This window comes from Pinus tabuliformis, chromosome 7 (genome assembly GCF_031772625.1).
Source record: "Pinus tabuliformis cultivar Carrire ecotype Pingquan chromosome 7, CPIR1, whole genome shotgun sequence".
Classification (NCBI taxonomy): Eukaryota; Viridiplantae; Streptophyta; class Pinopsida; order Pinales; family Pinaceae; genus Pinus; species Pinus tabuliformis.
This window is the reverse complement of record NC_142293.1, coordinates 170846590-170856151: the sequence shown is the minus strand read 5'-3', so window position 1 is coordinate 170856151 and position 9562 is coordinate 170846590. Positions and strand designations below refer to the sequence as shown.

The following is a 9562-nucleotide window of genomic DNA, read 5'->3' as shown; positions in this document are numbered from 1 at the left end:
GATGCAATGGTTATCATCAAAGAATCTCAAGGCAGCAAAGTTTCAGAAGTACATCAAGGAAACCTCCATCTCCCAGGTACCAAAGTTCATTTTATGGTTATTGTTATGCTTGTTCAAACTTTGGTCATATGGCAAAAGACTTTAGAACATTTCATAAAGATAAATGTTGTGGTCTCCGAAAATCTCCAAGAGACAATTTTAGAAGAAATCATGAAATGTCATTCATGAACAATGTTGAATGTTTCAAGTGTCATAACATTGGGCATATGGCACGAGATTGTAACTTAACATGGGCTCCTATGCAAGCTAGACCCATGCAAAAGAAGAAAGTTACACAAGTATGGAGAAGAAAGGAAAGGCAATCTGAAAACCCCTTGAACTCCCCAATGGATCTAAATTTGTTTTGAGAAGAGTCTGCCAAAAGAAGACAAGCACACATTAAAGGGGAGCTTGTAATTTTTTTTTTTTGTTGCTGAACTGTCTTAACAGTCATTCTTTAATGAAGACTTCTTTTTTATAAAGGAAAGACATGAAATCAAATCTGCCATAAGAGCAGAGAAGAAAAGGGGCAGCGCTCAAATGTAAAGTGCAGCAGCTCAATAAGGAGTATGCAAAGCAAGAAGACCCTCACAGCAGTGGGAAGACAGAACATAAAACAGCAGTTTGGACTTTTTTTTGGAGCACATGGATTAGAATGAACAGCAGTTTAAATTTTTTTGTGGTGCACATGCATTGAAATGCATAGCAATGGAATGTAGTTTTCCTTTTATGTAAAGTGAGAGAATATACTCACAGCAGAGTGAGTATAATACACAGCAGATTGAAATGTTTTCTATTGGGAATGAAAATGCAAAGCAGTGAGAAGAAAATGAGAAGAAGGCAAAACGCAGTAGAATGTAAATGCCCAGTGGCTGAGAATGCAATGAAATTCTTTCACACAGCAGTAAAAAAAATGTAAATTTTTTTATGCAATGCAGCATGCAAAGAAATGCATAAAGAAAAACAAGGACAGCAGATTTTTAATGCACACTAGATGTATAAGAATGTGTGGCAGTAGAAAGCCAAAGGAATTGCACAGTAGTGCATTGTGTAAAAAAAATGAAGACTAAGATTGTGTGAAGCAAGAGTGCATAAGAAAAGGCAGCAGCCTGTGTTATTTTTTTGTGGAGAATGAAGTGCCAAGAGTATGGGCACAGCAGTATGATGAAACAAAAGGCAGCGACAGTGCAAATTGCAGAGGCAACGCAGCAGCAAATAAAAACCCAGGGATGACAGTCTATGGTTATGGGTATGGACAACAGTGAATATGAAAAATGCAGCAGCAAGAAGTTATGGACAGCAGCATGATGGCAAGAAGGAGAAGCACACAGCAATGCAAATAAGAAAATGCAGCAGCATGAAGTTTTTGTTGAAGAAATGAAAGGTAATGGGCAGCAGCCTGGAGATATTTTGTTTTTGTTGAAATGTTATGAAAAAAAGGGGGCAGCAGCATATGTAAGGAATTACATTAACAACAGTAAATCAGTGAATGTAAGAAATGTTTACACACAGCAGTGTAAATTTGTAAGGTGGGACAGAGTAATTGTTCCAGAAAAGACAGAGTATTTTGTCTTTGAAAAGTGCACAAGCAGTGCAAGTGTAGACACAGCAAAGAAGATGGCACAACAGTGCAGCAGAGAATATGCAGCAGCATAAAAGAACAGTGCAATGATTGTTTGTTTTTGAAACTGCATGTAAAGCAGTGTCTGTTTGTAATCCCTCTATTAATGAGGAAGGTGCTTTTCAGCACAGTCATTTGGTGAAACCCTCTATTAAAGAGGAAGATGCTTTTCAGCATAGTGTGGTAAATCCCTCTATCAAGAGGATGATGCTTTTCAGCATAGTCACAGGTGAATCCCTCTGTCAAGAGGAAGGTGCTCTCAGCACATTGTTATGGTGAATCCCTCTGTCATGAGGAAGGTGCTCTTAAGCACAGTTTCAGGTTAATCCCTCTATTAAGAGGAAGACAACTTTGTTTGTGAACTGCATCAGAAGCAGTTGGTGAACCCCTCTATGTGAGGAAGATATTCTTGTAACAGCAGTTAGTGAATCCCTCTATGTGAGGAAGTGTTTGGGTAAGATTGAATGCCCAGCAGTTGAAATTAAAGGGGAGTGTTGGAATGTTAATTCCAACTGCAGGTTGCAGGGTGCAGGCGGACGTGGGCAGCCGACTCAGCAAGCACGAACGACGGCAGCCAGAAACCGTTCAGCATACCCGCCTGAAACCTCTCGGACCAGCTTTCCGGCGAAGGAATAATCCGGCAATTGAACCCGATGGATTATGGTGGTGCCGCGTGTCATTGGCCTGACATCAGCCAACGTCATTTTCTCGGGCGTTAAAGTTGGGCAGCAAACTGGCTTCCGATATTGTTGTCAGCCGTCCGATGGGGCTCTTCGTTCTCTGTCGTCGATCTCCGAAGATGCAGTCAGCCCGCATCAAATCAATGTTTGCGTGGAGTGAAAACTTAAATCTGTTGACCGCCACTCCTACCTGCATACGAGCCTGCAACGATTTAAATGCTTGCGTGGAGTAAAAACAAGTTGGGCTAACCGCAGGTTTTATTAACGCATTTAATAAATTGTCATAGTGGTGGATAGAACTCTTAAGTTTCTTTTACGGCATGTAAATTTAATGTTTGTTCTTTGGGAGTCGTAGTTTTTTATGCCTTGTGTTTTAGCGCTAAATATATATATAACAAGGCAAAATAAAGTGTGCTCCGGGGTTGTTATATGTGGACCATTGTAAAAGGAATAGATGGGGCAGCATATGTTAAAAAAAATGGAAAATTGTAAAATGTATAGAGTGCATGGTGAAAAGAGGAATGTATATGAGAGTGCGTAAAAATAGTTTTTGCTGCAGTGAAAAACTTGCAAGAAAACTATGGTGATGCACAGAAGTGCATAAGTGAATGTGAATGTTTTTATGCGTAGATCTCTGTTGATCTTGCAAGGAGAAAAACAAATGCACAGCAGTGCGAAGAAATTACATGGAACAGGTTGTAATGTTTTGTGAGACATAGTAAAACAGAGGAGTAGCAAAAACCATGTGTGGTTTTGCACAACAGTGCATAAAGAAAATGGTGGAGCGTTTTTTTGTAAGTCTGTGCAAAAATTTGTTTTATAACAGTAATGTAAAAATGGGTTTTACAGCAGTAAACCCAGCACAGTGAACTCTCACGTGGAGAGAAAAGACAGAGTTTTTGTTTTTGATGGGTGAAAGTAATTTTGGTAAATCCCTCTGAGTGAAAGAGGATGAAGTTTGTATCAGGCTTTATATTTTAATCAATAGAAATATTTTTATGGCTGTGTAATACTCTGTTCAGTCAATTTTTATTAATAGCTTCCCTGTGCAAAGGTCCTGGAACAAAGATAACAGAGCACTGGCTCTGTGATGTTTAATCTGTTTGGTTTTTGGTATTTTCCCGTTGAAAAATACCCAACACTTGGGCACAACATCTCAACAGTACATGAGACAGCAGGCCATGTACTTGTCGTGGCGAGGATCGCACTTGGCCATCATGGAGGACGGCTCGAATGCGCTGTTAGTAATTTCTGCCACAGAAAGCTGCTCATGGTAGGCCTTTTCTGCAGAGATCACGGGGGCGTAAGATGAAAGCATAAAGTGGATTCGAGGATACGGGACCAAGTTTGTTTGAAACTCTGTTACATCGACATTCAAGGCACCATCAAAACGAAGGGACGCGGTCAATGAAGAAATGACCTGTGAGACAAGTCGGTTCAGATTTGTGTATGTGGGACGTTCAATGTCCAAAGAACGACGACAAATATCGTAAATCGCTTCATTGTAGAGGAGAACGGCCACAAGAGAGTGCGTAGAGAGAACGTTGTTGTATGGCTCAACGACCGAAGTTGAGACCTGTGGTGATGGATACACAGTGAATCCAAGCTTGGATTTTTTTTGTCGTAGTCCACTGAAAGATGTTCCAGTAGAAGAGAACCAAGACCAGAACCAGTTCCTCCACCAACTGCGTTGAAGACGAGGAATCCTTGAAGACCCATGCAATTGTCGGTCTGCTTCCGAGTACTGTCCAGGAAGAGGTGCACAGTTTCCTGTGGTGTAACGATCACGGAAACTCCTATTTCATAGACCGTAGAAAAGTAAATGCTGCCTCACATGTAAGGTAGATAGTTTTAGCCTTTTCTCTCCAGGCTGCTATTTCAATTCGCTTGCTAGGAGAGAGGGCGAAAGCTATCTGCCTTACATGTCAAGTAGCATTTACTTTTCTATAATCTATGAAATAGGAGTTTCCTAATGACCATTGGCAAAATTGTTGCCGCATCTTCCTTTCCACTGATAAGTTGTTTAGGAAGGAAAAGCGGACAGTAAGTACCAGTCTATACCTCGTCAATGACAGTGGGCTCCAGATCTACAAACAGGGCGCGAGAATATGGTTTCCGGCTCCAGTTTAGCTGAAGAAAGTGCCGAAGGCATCGTCTCCTGTTTTTCTCTCCATGAATCGATATGCGGTAGTCTCATCCGTGTTTTTTTTAACTGTCTTCTACATTTCCCTTGCCAGGAAACAACAGGACAGCAAAAACGCATTCCATGGCAATGCCACTTGTTAATTTTTTTTTCTCTTTTTTTATTTGGACAAAAAAAACCGAAAATAGACAAATTTTATTGGTCAAATTTCCCCGGTCAAATCTATCATAAGAACATTTTCTTATAATTATATAAGTTTAATTAAATTAAAAAACAATAACAAAAAAATTAAAAATCATCAAAATGAAAATAATAAAGAAAAGGAAAAAAATCAAAATTAAATAAGAAAAAAATAAAACAAAAAATAGTAACTAATAGAAATAGAAGTTAAACATCTCATAATAAGACTTCAACCAATCACCTTACAAATAAATAAATTTAAATAATAAAAATTGAATTCTCAATATCAAACCATGAATAAATGACATAAATTTTTAGTCAAAAACTAGTCAAAGCAAAACTGAATGAGTCAATTATCAACATTCCTTTTAACTATGATATTCATTTAAATTAATTTATTTCCATAAACTATTTAATTTTTTTTTCAAATATAATTTATTCATTTAGAAAAAATTTCATTTATTTATTTTTATGCTTTTGTCAGGAAAAATATTAATATTACATTCTATATATTTATAATTTTTAATAAATTTTCTACTTAACATTAATGATAATAATAATTTCATTTTAAAAAATATAAATATAATATTATATGTAAAATTATCTTATAATATATAAAATTATCTTAAAATAAAATTTATAATTATTATGTAGCGTACTTTATATTTATATAATTTTTTAGAGGTTTTTAATTCTATAATTATCTTTTATATAAAAAAGAGGTACTAAACGGCAACCTTACATATTACATTTGTTTAATATATTGTTTCACTTAAAATTCAATAAAAAATTATTCCCATATCATTGAAAAGACATTTATCATTAGAGGATCCATAAAAAAAAAAAAACGGAGTTGATGTCAGTCACTATCTTTATTCCCAAGCAACACGTTTTGTTAACCATATAGTTAAAAAAATAAGTGAACTAGAATGTAAAACTCAAAATAAAAGACTCAAGATAAAATATTTGAGAAATATTCCAAAAAAACCCGGATCGAAATTCAATATCAAAGGACCAACCTTGAAACCCTTAATGATAATGTGTAAAGTGCTTTAAAGTTTAAATTAGTTGACGATAAAGTGTAAGGAGATTTTTGGAGATTTTTTTATGTTATTTGTTCAAAGGTAGCACATTTTTCGGGTGGCAATTTTGTGCTGGTTGTTTTTTATTATGTGGGTGCATCTTTTGCGTTTTGGAACATTGCCTTTCATCGTGTGGGTGTATTTTTTACCAGTTTTGGAACACTGGTCAACGTTTGTTTTTACTTCACATTGTTGCCAAGCCGGGCACTAAGGTGGCTATGTGGTTGTTGCTGAATCATTTGTAGCCTCTGTTGGCTCAAATGTGGTTGGGCATGTGCTTACTATTCCCAATGCACCTTGGTTGGTTTCGACTATGGTATTAGACTTTTTCCGACTATATTTGTTGGCCACCATGTTTTTTTTAGTGGATCATTTATGGTCTTTTCCCTCATTTTTCTAGCCTTGCATGTCTCTCAGTTTATTGCCTTTGGCTTTGATTTTGCCTTTGATTTACGGTATCTTCCACTTCTCCTAAACTATGCACTGCATCTACTCCCGATCTTTATTCTACATTTTCCATTTTGGGGTGACGGTGTACTACTTCCTACTCCCCTCTTTTTCAGTGTCCTCGAGATTCTACTTCCCCCTCTCATCCTTTGGCGTGCCCTCCCCAAATTAATTTGGAGTTAGTGGATAGTGGTTTTTTATTTACATTCGCCAAATCCCTATGCACTAGTGTTTCTTAGTACATTTCTCTTGATTGTTTACATTTATTGCAATTCTGGGATAATTAGGATTATTCCTTTATGGAAGATCTTAGTCGAGATTAGCCAAACATCAAGGTACTCAACCAGGCCACATTGGGTGCAGAACTGGTGCACTCTTCCCATTTGGCTACAACCACAGGTAATGTCCCCACTCTATTTGACTTTGTGTCACTCAGTAACATGCCTTCAATTCCGCCTGTGTCATCCCCCTCACATTGTGTTGAGCTGTCTGCTCATGGTAGACGTCAGGAGAGAAAACATGCTAAGGCTGTCAAACCCTCCAACGAGCACAAACTTCTAAGTTTTGGTCATGATGTACTCCTCAACCACATAATTAGTTTGCACAAGAAGGCGATTGTCTATAGGTGGATATTCTTGGATAAGGATGAGGTTAATATGCAGGACTGAGTCGAGAGATAGTGGACTCCACACATTGGTTATTCCCTAAAGGCCTTTTGCACATTGGTTATTTTTTGAAGGTTTACCTCCTCATGAATCGTTGGTTCAACATGCATTTGTTGAAAAGGAAGAGGAGAAAAGCATGAATTCACACATAAAACATGAGTTGTTGCTCTTCTATTGATCACACAAAACATGATGCTTACATTGATCACACAAAACATGATGCTTACAATGAACCTAGTGAAGGTTATTTAACCTTTTCCAACTAGCTACTTGCCTAAAATATCTTGACATGCAATCACATGCAACCACTCACTCAAAGTTGTCAATCACTTAACTCGACTTGACTCAAACACTCAACCACGCAATCACTCAGTTAACCGACTCTCTAAGTTTAGCCAACTAGTAATTACTATTTCTAACATTCCCCCTTTATTATGATCATATGACTCAACATGACTTAACTATCACACAAACATGCCTGCTGGTCTATGTCTCAATTAGGCTTACAATGACTCAACAATTTTACAATTTTGCATTTTCTTTTTCTTTGCTTCCAAATTTTATATCCTTGAAATTGCTTCATTCTCTGTTGTGCTTTCTTGTTGTAGGCTCCATATTCCTTTACTTGTTGTTGCTGCAATTATTCTTTAAATTTTATTGAATTTGTGCTAAAACACAATCTAATATTTTCTACTACACTTTCCTCTTCAAATATTTGTTCAACCATGGACTGTTGCCACAACATTGCATCTTCAAATTCTCTTCTTTGCTCTTCATATTCATTCTTTTCACTTTCATCATTAGGTACTGGTGATTTTTTCCTGTAATCTGCATACTCAAGATCATTATTCACCATTTCGTTCAATTCTTTTATTCCAGTTGTTGCTTTAAGACTCGCATCAATTTGTTCTATTGGTTTCTGAATCCATTCTTCAATGAGCTTCAAATCTGCATCAAATTTATTAACAACCTTTCTTTCAACTTCTGCTCCCATGCTATTTTGAACACCTGCATATTCAAAAACAATGTTAAAAACATCTTTCATATGACTCTCTTCAGTGAGAGATTCTTGCTCTACATATGCCTTCTTTTCAACTGCATGGTGGTTGTCGTCCAATGTTATGCTGTTAGTGGATATTCTCATTAAAAACTCTTCAATCACTTTATCCTGTTCTTGATCATCAATTGCTGCTAGATGACATACTACTTCATGAGCAGTTCCAACTGCTTCATATCTTGCTGCTATAGTGGCAGCTTCAACCTTCATGGCCCTTATCGTATTTCCACAATCAATCTCTGTTTCAAAAAAGAAACCATGCATATCATCAACATAAAGTTCATCCACACTATGGTCGATATCCGAGCATGCATGTGCTCATTGTCAATTTCAATTTCACCAAATCCTTCAGCTGCGGCTGGATTCATGAATTCACATATAACTTTGCAGTTATCATCCACATGTGTCTCATCACAGTGGGATTCACCATCATCTGTATCATCCACGTTACAGTGGAGTACTTGAGCATTTATTTTCTCTTCCTTTGTTTCACACACATAGGCTTCAACTTTTCTCTCTGCAATTCTTGTTGCATCTTCTTCATCCATATGCATGCTTGTATAATGGGTTTCAATTTTATGGTCTTGAAAACCATCATCCACTTGTGGGTGGAGTTCTCCAAGCTCTATTTTCCTCTCAGAGTCTTGCTCATCTACTCTCAGAACTGTGATTGACTTCTTTGATTGTGACATAACCTGCTGCTGCATCTCACTCTGCTTTGTGCCAAACTCTACTTCCAAGATCTTCCATGCTTCCTTGGAGGTTGTAGCTTTTGCTACCTTGCACAAACACTTCTTATCCAATGCATATTTTATAAAATTCAATGCTAAAACATCACATACTACATCATATGGGTTATTATATTTGTATTCAATTAACTCTCTAGCTCGAAGAAAAGTTAACATCTTGATAACCCAATGATCAAAATATTCACCTGTAAACATAGGAGGTGGTAACAAATCAAAGCTACACCAATCACCCTCGATTTCTTCTTTGTCTTCTGCTAGACTTCTCAGTTCCTCGGCTGCAGCATGAACCTCTATAACCATAGCATTGGTCTTTTCCTCTTCTTTTCGATTTCTTTTTTTAATATGCTTCAGTTGCGCTTTGCGACCCATGACTGCGGCCATTCCTCTGTTTTATAACTCCTTTGTTGATTGCATGAGGGTGTCTTCCATATCACCCCCGAAAAAAACAATATGATTTTCAATATGCATCCTCATAAGACACAATATTCACCAAAAAAATTGCAATGATTAACAAAACACCTAAATACTACCAATAAACAGACTTTTACAAAAAAAAACTATTTTTTTTCAATTAAAACCCTTTTCTTTATAACGAACCTTTTATATTAAAAAAAACCGTTTAGAAAACCTCCTTTATATAGTAAATCCCCTTTTTTCAAAAATAGCGTGACATTTTTTTATATAAAAAAATCTCCTTTTATATATTAATCACACTCATATAAACCTTCACGCATTCAAAACACACTTCAATAGTAAAGTTAGAGTCACACTACATAAAACGCTTTTCGGAGCCCCTTTTAAAACCTTTGAAATTTTTTTTTTTAACAAAATCTCATGAGCCAACTCTGACCACGTGATTTGATAATAAATTTTCGTGAAAAGTCGGCCGTGACTTCTTG

At 36.8% G+C, this 9562-nt stretch overlaps 1 pseudogene; it reads right to left on the bottom strand.

Moving 5' to 3' along the window:
- Positions 1 to 2350: 2350 nt before the first annotated feature.
- LOC149246378 (tubulin alpha chain pseudogene) lies at positions 2351 to 4514 on the bottom strand (annotated as a pseudogene).
- Between the last annotated feature and the right edge of the window lie 5048 nt (positions 4515 to 9562).